Genomic DNA, 9,857 nt, shown 5'->3' with positions numbered 1-9,857 from the left:
CACGATTCTTTCGTCATGTGGAAAGCAAACCACATGGAAAATTGAAGAGACAAGGGCCCCCATGGCATAAACATAGTCATGACCAAGGAGAAGACTGAAATCTAAAGCACCTTGGACAACCAGTACGTCCATATAGACGGTTTTGCCTCCCAAAGTAATAGGAAATTTCGAGAGGACCCCTATAGGTTGACTGGTTCCCCCGTCAAATGCTAACATATTCTATGCGACCGGCCCAAGCTCCGGGGAACCTAAAGCTTGCCAAGTAGTGGACAGCATAAGACTGACAGACGCACCTTCATCCCAAATAGTGCCAGGGATGGAAGGTGGGAAAGTAGTCAGGTGACTCCAGTCAAAGGATATGGCCAAACTACTTGGTGGGGGAATCGTATGATTGCCCCTATGCTCTATAGGAACCGAAGAAGGACTTTCGCGAGCAGCTGGGATAGGAGAGTCATTTCTGGACTCAGGAGAATCTGAGGAGATGAGAAGAACATGGGCATGATGCTCTTCCAAAACAGAGTGATCAACGGGTGGTGAACTCAAGTCGATACTCTCTCCAACTAGTGGTTGGTCCGGGGCAGGCTTGGCACAGCCAGGTTCGGAAGGAGGAGGATGGACAAGAGAAGAATCTAAGTCGATCTCTTTGTCCACAGGGAGGGGGTCAAAAGAGAGCTTCTGATAACCAATAGGAAGTTGGGGTGAAGAAGTTGTAAGACTTTCCAAAATAGCGGAAGCTTTATCCATGAGCGGACAAAGGTGAAGGGGATAATTACCCTCACATAGTCTACAGGGGATTCGAATCTTCCCTTTCTTCTGAATGTTGCCAGTTGATAGGATGGCATCGCCATGAGCTTGAGAGGACGATGAGGGATGAGCCGGATCGCGAGACCATACTTCAAGGATCCTGGGAATACAAGGACAATCACGAAGAAGGTGGTCATCCTTGCACAATCTACAAGGAAATTTGACCTTCCACCGAGGAGCAGAAGGTGGCTCGACTTGAGTTGTATTTGGAGAAGTCACTGCACTTTTAGCCTCTCGCTGATGAGACTTCTTTTTCTTCATCTTCTTCTTCTTCTTCTTAGCCACCTGGTTACTTGAATCCAGACTTTCACCAGGCGAAGTAGAAGACGAGGACGTAGAAACAGGCGAAGAAGGGGAGAGGTCCACCCTAGAATCAACATGATGTTGTTCGGGTGGAGGAACTGATTGACTGGAAGTTGAGACGGTAGGGACCAGAGAGGTTGAGAATAACCAAACAGGCAACCCAACAGTTAACCCAGGAAGGGACAACGTTGCCATGTAAGGAGCACCAACATTTCCAAAAGGAGGGAAATGACCAGGATTCCCATCAGAGGGGATTCCTGGGTTGGTAAACTCCGGAAAAGTTGCCATCACAAATGAGAAAGAAACCTACTCAAACTAACGCAGACAAGATCTAATCAGGTAAATGTTAATCGTGGCCGAATAAATTTTAAGACACAAGGACATAACTTGACCTTTTCATTTTTTAAGATTCGAGAAAAGGACAAAAAGATGACTCTAGTCGCCTTCGAATGTTTAATGAGCGTGAAGTGACAAGTGCTCAGATGGACCTTTTCTTTTAGCGAGTCCGAAAAGATACGAAAGTGACTACACTGGAGAGCTAGGCAAAAAGGTTTACCAAACAAATCCGTAAAACCGCATATACACCTTGGCAGTCATATGAAAACCAAGGACTTTCCGTACAGCAGTCAATCTTCCCGAATGTTGTGTTCGTTGCGTTACGGCTTGTAAGGCGGCAGACACGGCTTCCTATGGATAAAGGATGATAACCTAGTGGGGTCTCCCCATATACTCGACGGTATGTGGGAGCTCAAATCCATGCTAGACCACTATTGCGTCACGGAAGGAGGAATCACCCAACCTTAAGTGAAACAAAAGTGACTAGGTTTAACGACACCGGAGCACGTCTCTAGCCTAGACCTCTAAATAGTGTGCGTTATGTTCCAATGCGTTTTTAGTTTCATTCAGTTCATTTTAGGTTTGATCTTGTATTAGGTCTCAATTTTCAGGCCTTACCGTATGTAATTTCTCAAAATTGCCTAAATGCAAACTATATGCCAAAATATGTCATTTCATTCGATGAATGCTAGTTACGAGAGGGTTTGAGGGCTTTCACACAAACGAAATGATCACAAAACAACAAATAACTTCCTTAATGCAGCTAATGGAAATTCACAAACTTTTCTTCAAGATCGGTAATCACTAATCAAAATGAAAAGCTTCTAATTCTCATTAACTAGTACAAAGCAAAAGAGATTTTTTTTGTTGATGGCAAAGTGCATTAAACAAACTTTGAGAAACGATAACAAACAAATGTGAAAAACTGGTTGACCCCAAACAATTGTGATCTGTGTCCGGGTAGTGAAAAGAAATCGAAACAATGTCAAGATTGGTTCAACAACGATCACTTAAACAACCAAGCAAAAGAAAGCAAAGAGGAAGGCTCAATCAAACCAATAGCAAGCAGTAAACGAACCTTTGCAAATGAGTAACCAAGCAAAGCTGATCCAACAAACTTGGAATAATAAAACTAGGTCACAAAGCAAAAAGGCAAGATTCGCTCAACAAAACTCACAAGAGAGTGCTTCAATCTCCAAACAGTGAAAAACAAGTCATAAACCAAGTGAGAATAGCAGGGGATAGCAAGACCAACAGGTTCAGGAGGTAGAATTGAAGAAATTCAATTCTACAGGAATCAGCGCGGGTGATACATAGCAACAATGCGCTGATAAAGGAGTACGCGTAGCAACAATGTGATGTCAGCGCGGAAGTACACGCCTTACCCGCGATGGTCGGATTTACAGAACCGTCGTGACTGTTTGGTGTATTAACGCGATGAACAGGAGGTCACAGAAAGGGTTGTGCGATGACAACGCGACTGTTTAATTATAAACCGCGTTGATGTTCAAAAACAGCCACAATCAAGCTAAAAGTTCCCAAACCAAGACAGTCAATTTTTAAACAAACAAAGCATCTCCCAGACCAAACCCGGAAACCAAGAAACAGAGAACTAATCCCCAAATTTTGAAAAGAGACCAAAAACAAACTCAAGGAAAGAATGAGCAAAAAGGGACAAAGGCCAGCTCCAAGCTATTCAGTTTGTAAACCAAACCGGAGATTGACTGAAGTGGCGTTGATCTACTTCGCTAATGCAGAGCAATAGCGTTTCGAAGGCTACCTGGCCGTGCTTCAGGCTCCATCTAAAGTTTACAAATCAAACAACAAGGTAAACTCCCCAGCGGAGTCACCAAATTGTTGTGGAGGAAAATCCCCTCTGCGGACAGAGGCAATCCATACTAGTCCAAATAGGGTCTAGCAACAATCAAACAACGCTAACACGCAGGTTCCTTATTGCAAATTAAAGACCGATGATGAGGGCCTACCTGGATTCCAACGCTAGTACTTGTATAAGAGTCGTCGCTCCCATTCCTTTGCTCCGGCTGGTCACAATCCCCACGATCCTCATGAACGGATACCTGCACATGCAAAGAACAATACAAACACAAGCATAAAATCCAATAGATGCAACTATATATCAGTCAAAAAGGATATAACTCAATCACCATCATAAAGACAATAAGAGTGGAACCATAATGATAATCGTCTATAATTGTTAAACAAAGAAGAATACAACCATAGTTCTGACGTCAAATCCTTCTCAAGAGGGTCCAGCCAGCAAGTTCCCCAAGCATTCACCCTTGAAGATATATCTCCCAAGACAAAACTCTCTCCCTTCAGCTCTCTAACAATCCCACACTTGTCACACCAGCTACCTATCAAGCTCACACACTATCAGCAACACTCCAAACACTATGAATTCCAAACTAGCAGCTCATAGCAATGGTGGAGGCTTAAATAGGAGAAGGAGTCTCCATGAATGGTGGGAAGATGAGCTTATCTCCAAGGAAGGTGGATCAAATGACGAAACAGACATGCCAGAGAAGGGAGGGCGACATATACAAGGCCAAAAACCAGGTCTAGAGTCATCTGGAAGGCTGGCTATTAGAACAAACTCGCCCAGACTGGATCATCGCGGGTACATAACTACACTGGAGTGCTGACATCACTACTGCATAACGGAGAAAGTCATGTCAGCGCGATCAAATATAAGCAACAGTCACACTGTCTCATGAAATTCGACCATCGCGGGAATCACGTGTACTTCCACGATGGCAGCGCGTTTGGTTTGTTTTGGAGCGCTCATCAGCGCGTTTATTTTTACAACAGCCGCGATGATGCAGAAACTTTGGCAAAGTGGGTCATTTGGTAACATCAGAGAGCATGAGCATGAATGATTTGGACTCATGACACAGTAGGAAGACTGGGATGAAGGCAGCGACAAATTACTGTGTAACAGTTAGCTCAGGATGAGCAGCTAGAAAATAAACAACGGCATTGGCCACATATCAGAAGAGTCGCACCTAGTTCTGTGATACTCCCACCATGCGACGATGCATCTCCTCGGGTAATTCCTCCATGGATATCATGGGTACTTGGTGAGTCAGTCTCACCAAGCTCCTCTGAACTTCATGGAGAACTCTCTTCGTCTCAGATGCAGCCCCTTCGGCATCTCTTCCACGACACCTATGTCGGGGAAATCCGTCAAGTCTCACTGGCCCCACATTTGAAACATGATCATATATTATTTAAGTGTCTTGTCTCATAAAAATACTTTTTCATTTATATTAAAATCCAAAAAATCTTAATAAATTCAAAAAATAAGAAATTGTTACCTATGGTGCCCCATTCTGCATCTGGTGGTAATACTAAATCTGGATCTCCTCGGAAATCCATTTCGACGTAGGGGTAGTCATCGACTGCGATGACCTGTTGATCCCACCATGCAAAAAAATCATCATAAAAGGTCATCTTGGGGACATCACCACCCCCTAGGCATTTCATCGGGTCAGCCCATCTACCCATCTGCGGATCCCTCGGGCTGCTGATGGTCGATATTACCTTGGGTTGAAGCCCAGGTACTTTCTCAAAGAATAACGAGCATAATATTGTGTCGTATCCAAAATTATTTATCTGACCCTTCTGAATGGAAGTGAGTTGGTTCTTCATGTTGGTCAGTAGAGGTGTACACCAATCAAACACAGTAGTGAGGAATTCCACTGCTAGGCTCATGCATACTCATGAGGCCTAATGTAAAGCAGTAGAACTATTTACCCTGGTGATGGTAAATAGTAGGATCTTCAAGGATAAGCTCTCTACGTGCTTGATTGGAATCTGACTTCCAATATTTTCAAGATGAACAAGATAGTATATGTGGAAGTAGCCTTCAACACTTAGACTACCTCTTGTCCTGCCAGTAGAATGCACTATCTCTCCCCTTCGAGAAAGACCGATAATGAAGTAAATATCTTTGATCTCGATCCTTAGGGGCATCTGATCGATCATGAATGCATTATACTCTGCACTCCAGTAATGAATTAACAATTGTATACCTAGTCAAAAGTAGTTGTTGGTCTTTTTAGCCGTTGGAGGCTCTGCTCTGTCTATTTAACTTGCTAAGTTGGATCTGTTTCTTCAACTTGTCCTGACGATGAACCACACTGGTTGGTTCGAAATGCGTCGACAAATGGTTTCTCATGTGATTTTCGCCGAAAAATCTCTCGCAAAAAATGAATTAACAACCCAAGCAATCGTGTGTTTGCTTTCATATTTGGCATTTAAAATAATTTTAGCAAGCCACAATCTCTTAAAGCATCCAAAGCATTTTGATCCTCCATTACTTGGTTATCAATGGCACTATTCTCCCTTTCTATCCAAGTGATTGTCATCATGCCCAAAAAAGATGTTTCAAATCATTAGATATATGTTTTAACTTTTTTACTCGTGTACACGCAGGTTACCTTTTTACACAGTAACGTGTAGGGCCCTTTTATACGCGGTTACCTTTATTCAACTCACGTGTACACAGAGATGAAATTTTTAACATATTTCTCTATGGTCAAATTTTCAAAAAAACATCTAAAAAGTATCATAAATGATTAAAATCATGATAAAAGGGTTACTTATAAGTTTTGGAGCGATTCGAACGGTTGAATTGGACGGAGGAACATTGTTTTAGTTTCTCTCCACAGCTCCTTGCTCAAAACACAAATGACAAAAATGTGAGCCCAGAAGTCCTTATATAGGTTGCAAAATGAAAATTAATTTTCCAAAAGTGGATTTTTATCTTCTGGACTTTTTGACCTTTTGGCTTTGAGTGTCAGGAATGGGTTGTCTTTACAGGAAATTTTGGAGACTTCTTCGAGAAAGCTTTTTGGTCCCATGACTACAGACCCGTCATGGCAGGTATCATTTTCTTACTGGCATATAGGTTAGGGAATAACACTTTCTGTTTCATTTTGCATACTAGCCTCCATACTGTGATATGTTTGCCATAGGGTTGACCCCATCATTTCTTGGTTCACAAACCATTTTCACTCGCTGACTTTAAAATCATGATGTGATGGTAGAGCCAACCTTTACATGGGCATCATAGTTAGATCCTCGCTGACATTTGTTGCCCATGCTACTATATTGAGTAGGCTCGGGAGTCCTCTTTAGTCCCACCATGACTTATGCATTGAAGACTCATTATCGTTCTTCTGCACTATTTTTTGGCCTTATACCCTAGAGGCTCCTTTGTGTTGAGTTATACTGCTGCATTGCATATTGACTATTTGCACCTTTTGGCCTTGAGCCGGCTTCACTTGGACTCGTGTTTAAGCCATTTTTCAACCATGTCTTCTGCAAAATCAACCTTGCAATCACTTAGCCTTTGCAACTTGACGCACCCTTTTACTCATGGAAAGAGCATTCATTTGAGTGTCCTTGACCAGTTTCGCCACCTTGCATTAAGCATAGGAATGTTCCCCTCCCAAGAACTAGAGCATCTGTTTTTTCGACAATCGTTCTTTCCATTGTACTATAGCATTCTTTTATTCTTTTTCAAGCTTCATATAAAATAAAAAGACAAAATATATATATATATATTCCAAAAAGAGTGGGAATGGGACATTATTTCCATATTTGATGGCAGCTAGAGTCAATTGTGTCACGCTTGAACAAAGCACTCAAAAGTAAGTCTTTCCACCATTACGATGGGCTTTATTTTGACTTAGGAGAGCCTTAACCTTGTTATTGAGTCAGTACTCCTCCGATTGGTTACCTCTTCCAATCATATGGAGAGTTTGCTTATGCCTCTTGCAAGACAAACTTATAAAAAGTTATCATATGCTGCCATGTAGTCACAGTTGAGTCATGCTTTTGTTCAAGGGAAGTAAACCTGAGATGGCCTCCTTGCGGTGTCCCTTGACCTATTTTTCAATTAGTCATCCCTAGTTTTCAGCATCATGTTCGTTATCACATTAGATATATTGGTCCTTTGCTCATGTTGGTTTGAGAAGGTCTCCATTGAATTCTTGTTGGTGGATCTTGCTCTTATCGACTACGACAAATTGCTCTGAGGGAAGATATAGAGCCACACCCTTGACATATTTTCATTATTGATAGATCAACTTATGCTCAACATCAATCAGTATCATGGGCCTTTAACTGAGTGGTTTCCCTTGTGTTCGACATCAGCTTTCATTATCACACATTGGGATTCGTGCGGTGCCTTGGTTATTTGACCCTATTTGTGGATTCCTTGCCTTTGTGTCATCTTTCATTATTGGTTGGTTTAGAGGGTTTCTATCATGTGCTAGCCACATCTTGTGTATGCCGGAAACGTGCTTCAATTGGGTTACTACATCTTTGTTTGTCTGATTCCTTCCACATTATTGGCCTACGGGTTACACTCGCGCTAGATTGATGAAGTATGCCTTAATGCCTTCCTTCTAGTGGATCTTTTCCCATTAACTTCAACTCATTGCTCTGGGAAAGAGATCTAAAGTCCATTTGGTAGTACCTTATGGTTTGCTGTCATCAGTGGCAGATTTGAACTAGGTGGAAGTTGGTGGCCACCCACCTATACCACTTGGATCCCCACAATTGTCTCTTTTAGTTTTTTAGTTTCCGTAATTGTAGCACAATTTACTATTTTTAGTAGTTTTTTGGGTCATGAACTTCTAGAGTCCTTTTGAGGCCCTAAACGAGGTTTTTTGGGAAATCTGGGAGCAACATGGTTCCATGTTCCAATGTTTCTCTTCCCAAAGTTGTAATTCTCAGATAGATCTTTCTAATGATCTATTGTACGCGTCAAACGGAGATCGGATGCGAAATTTACGACCCTGGGAAGTTGATGTACCAACTTACCCAAAATGGGGCCCACAATTTGGCATTTCATCTTCTAGGGTTAGGTTTTTGGATGTTTAGGGTTTTCCATTGTTTCTCAACAATAAATAGGCCTTCGAGCCTCATTGTAACACAGTTCAGAGGCATGTATCCAACACATCTCTTCTCAAAGATAAGCTACCATCACCCTAGCTGGTTTATTTCCATTTCTGTTTGTAAGCATATTTCAGTATTTTACATTAATGAAATGAAGTATTATTTCCACTGTATCTCTGTATTTATGGTTATCTTTGTAATTTATTGCGTTCCTGCTTAAATCCAAATCAGTGGTATCAGAGCGATTTGCTTTTTCTCTATTTTTCTTTGCATGTCCCCAACGAGGTCGAGATATAAGGAGTTAGGGCTTGAACTAGTCGAACCTTTGCAAGACCAGCCTCAGAAATCCCGACAACCTCCCATGGCGAATGAAAATAAAGACGAGAGGGTAGGAGATCCTATCAAAATATTTCTCGAAGAAGCCCTCGAGTGACAAAGGAATGCGATGATGGACAGTTTTTCCCAGATCCTTCAGCGGCTACCCAAGGGCGACCCATCGACTTCCAACAGCTACTCTGGAAATGCCACACTGTTTAAGGTACAAGTTAATTTTGAAATCCCCATATTTGAGGGTCATATAGACGCAGATGTCGTGGATAAATGGCAAAATCTGTTGGAGGGTTATTTTTATGTTCATGATTTTCCAGTCGGGAAAAGATTATTTTCGCTCTTCTGAAAGTAGCCCCCCACTTCAAGGATTGGTGGGAAACCTACTGTGAGCAAAATGATGAAAGTACAGGGTCACTATTTTCAGCCGCACCCACTTGGAATTAATTCCAAGATGTCGTCAAGGAGCAGTACCACCTTGTCAAAAGCTATGAGGACAAATACATAAAGTGGACCATGCTACAACAGGGAAGGGACCAAGATGTGCTATAGTTCACAAACATTTTTCATACCCTTTGCACACAGTTGGGTATCAAGGACTCTGAGCTACATTTGGTACTCAAGTACCATGGCTGCCTACATAGATACATCTAGGAAGAGATGGAGTTCCTGAACATCTTCTCGCTCAGCATGACGTACCGATACGCTGTTAAAATTGAGCAAAAGTTCAAACAAAAGAAGTGAGACTTTGGATCTGCAAATTTGAACCAAGGGAAAGGCTTCCCCAAATCACAAAACCAAGGACAAAGCCAACATGGGGCAACCCAACACAACCCATCGAAGCCGCAAGAAAAGAACAACACCACGAAGTCAAAGAAGGACATGGGAAAGTGGTGTGAGTTCTGCAAGAGGCCCACTCACAACAAAAGTGAGTGTTGGACCAAGCAGTCACCAGTGGCCAAGTTGAAGGCTTCAAAATCAGATGCATGTTCCAACCCTGAGTCAGAACCCGATAAGGGGAATGGAAAAGGGAAGCAGATCATTGATACGGAGCCCGGCGTCATTGTTTCCATCGTCAAGATCCAAAAGAATGTGCCTGAAGATCCAGAGGAGGGGGAATGCCTTTTTCGCTCACAAATGTGGGTGAAGGGTTCACCGCT

The sequence above is a fragment of the Pinus tabuliformis genome, chromosome 9 (genome assembly GCF_031772625.1).
Source record: "Pinus tabuliformis cultivar Carrire ecotype Pingquan chromosome 9, CPIR1, whole genome shotgun sequence".
NCBI classification, from domain to species: Eukaryota; Viridiplantae; Streptophyta; class Pinopsida; order Pinales; family Pinaceae; genus Pinus; species Pinus tabuliformis.
The sequence above is the reverse complement of the archived record's forward strand: the minus strand, read 5'-3'. Positions refer to the sequence as shown.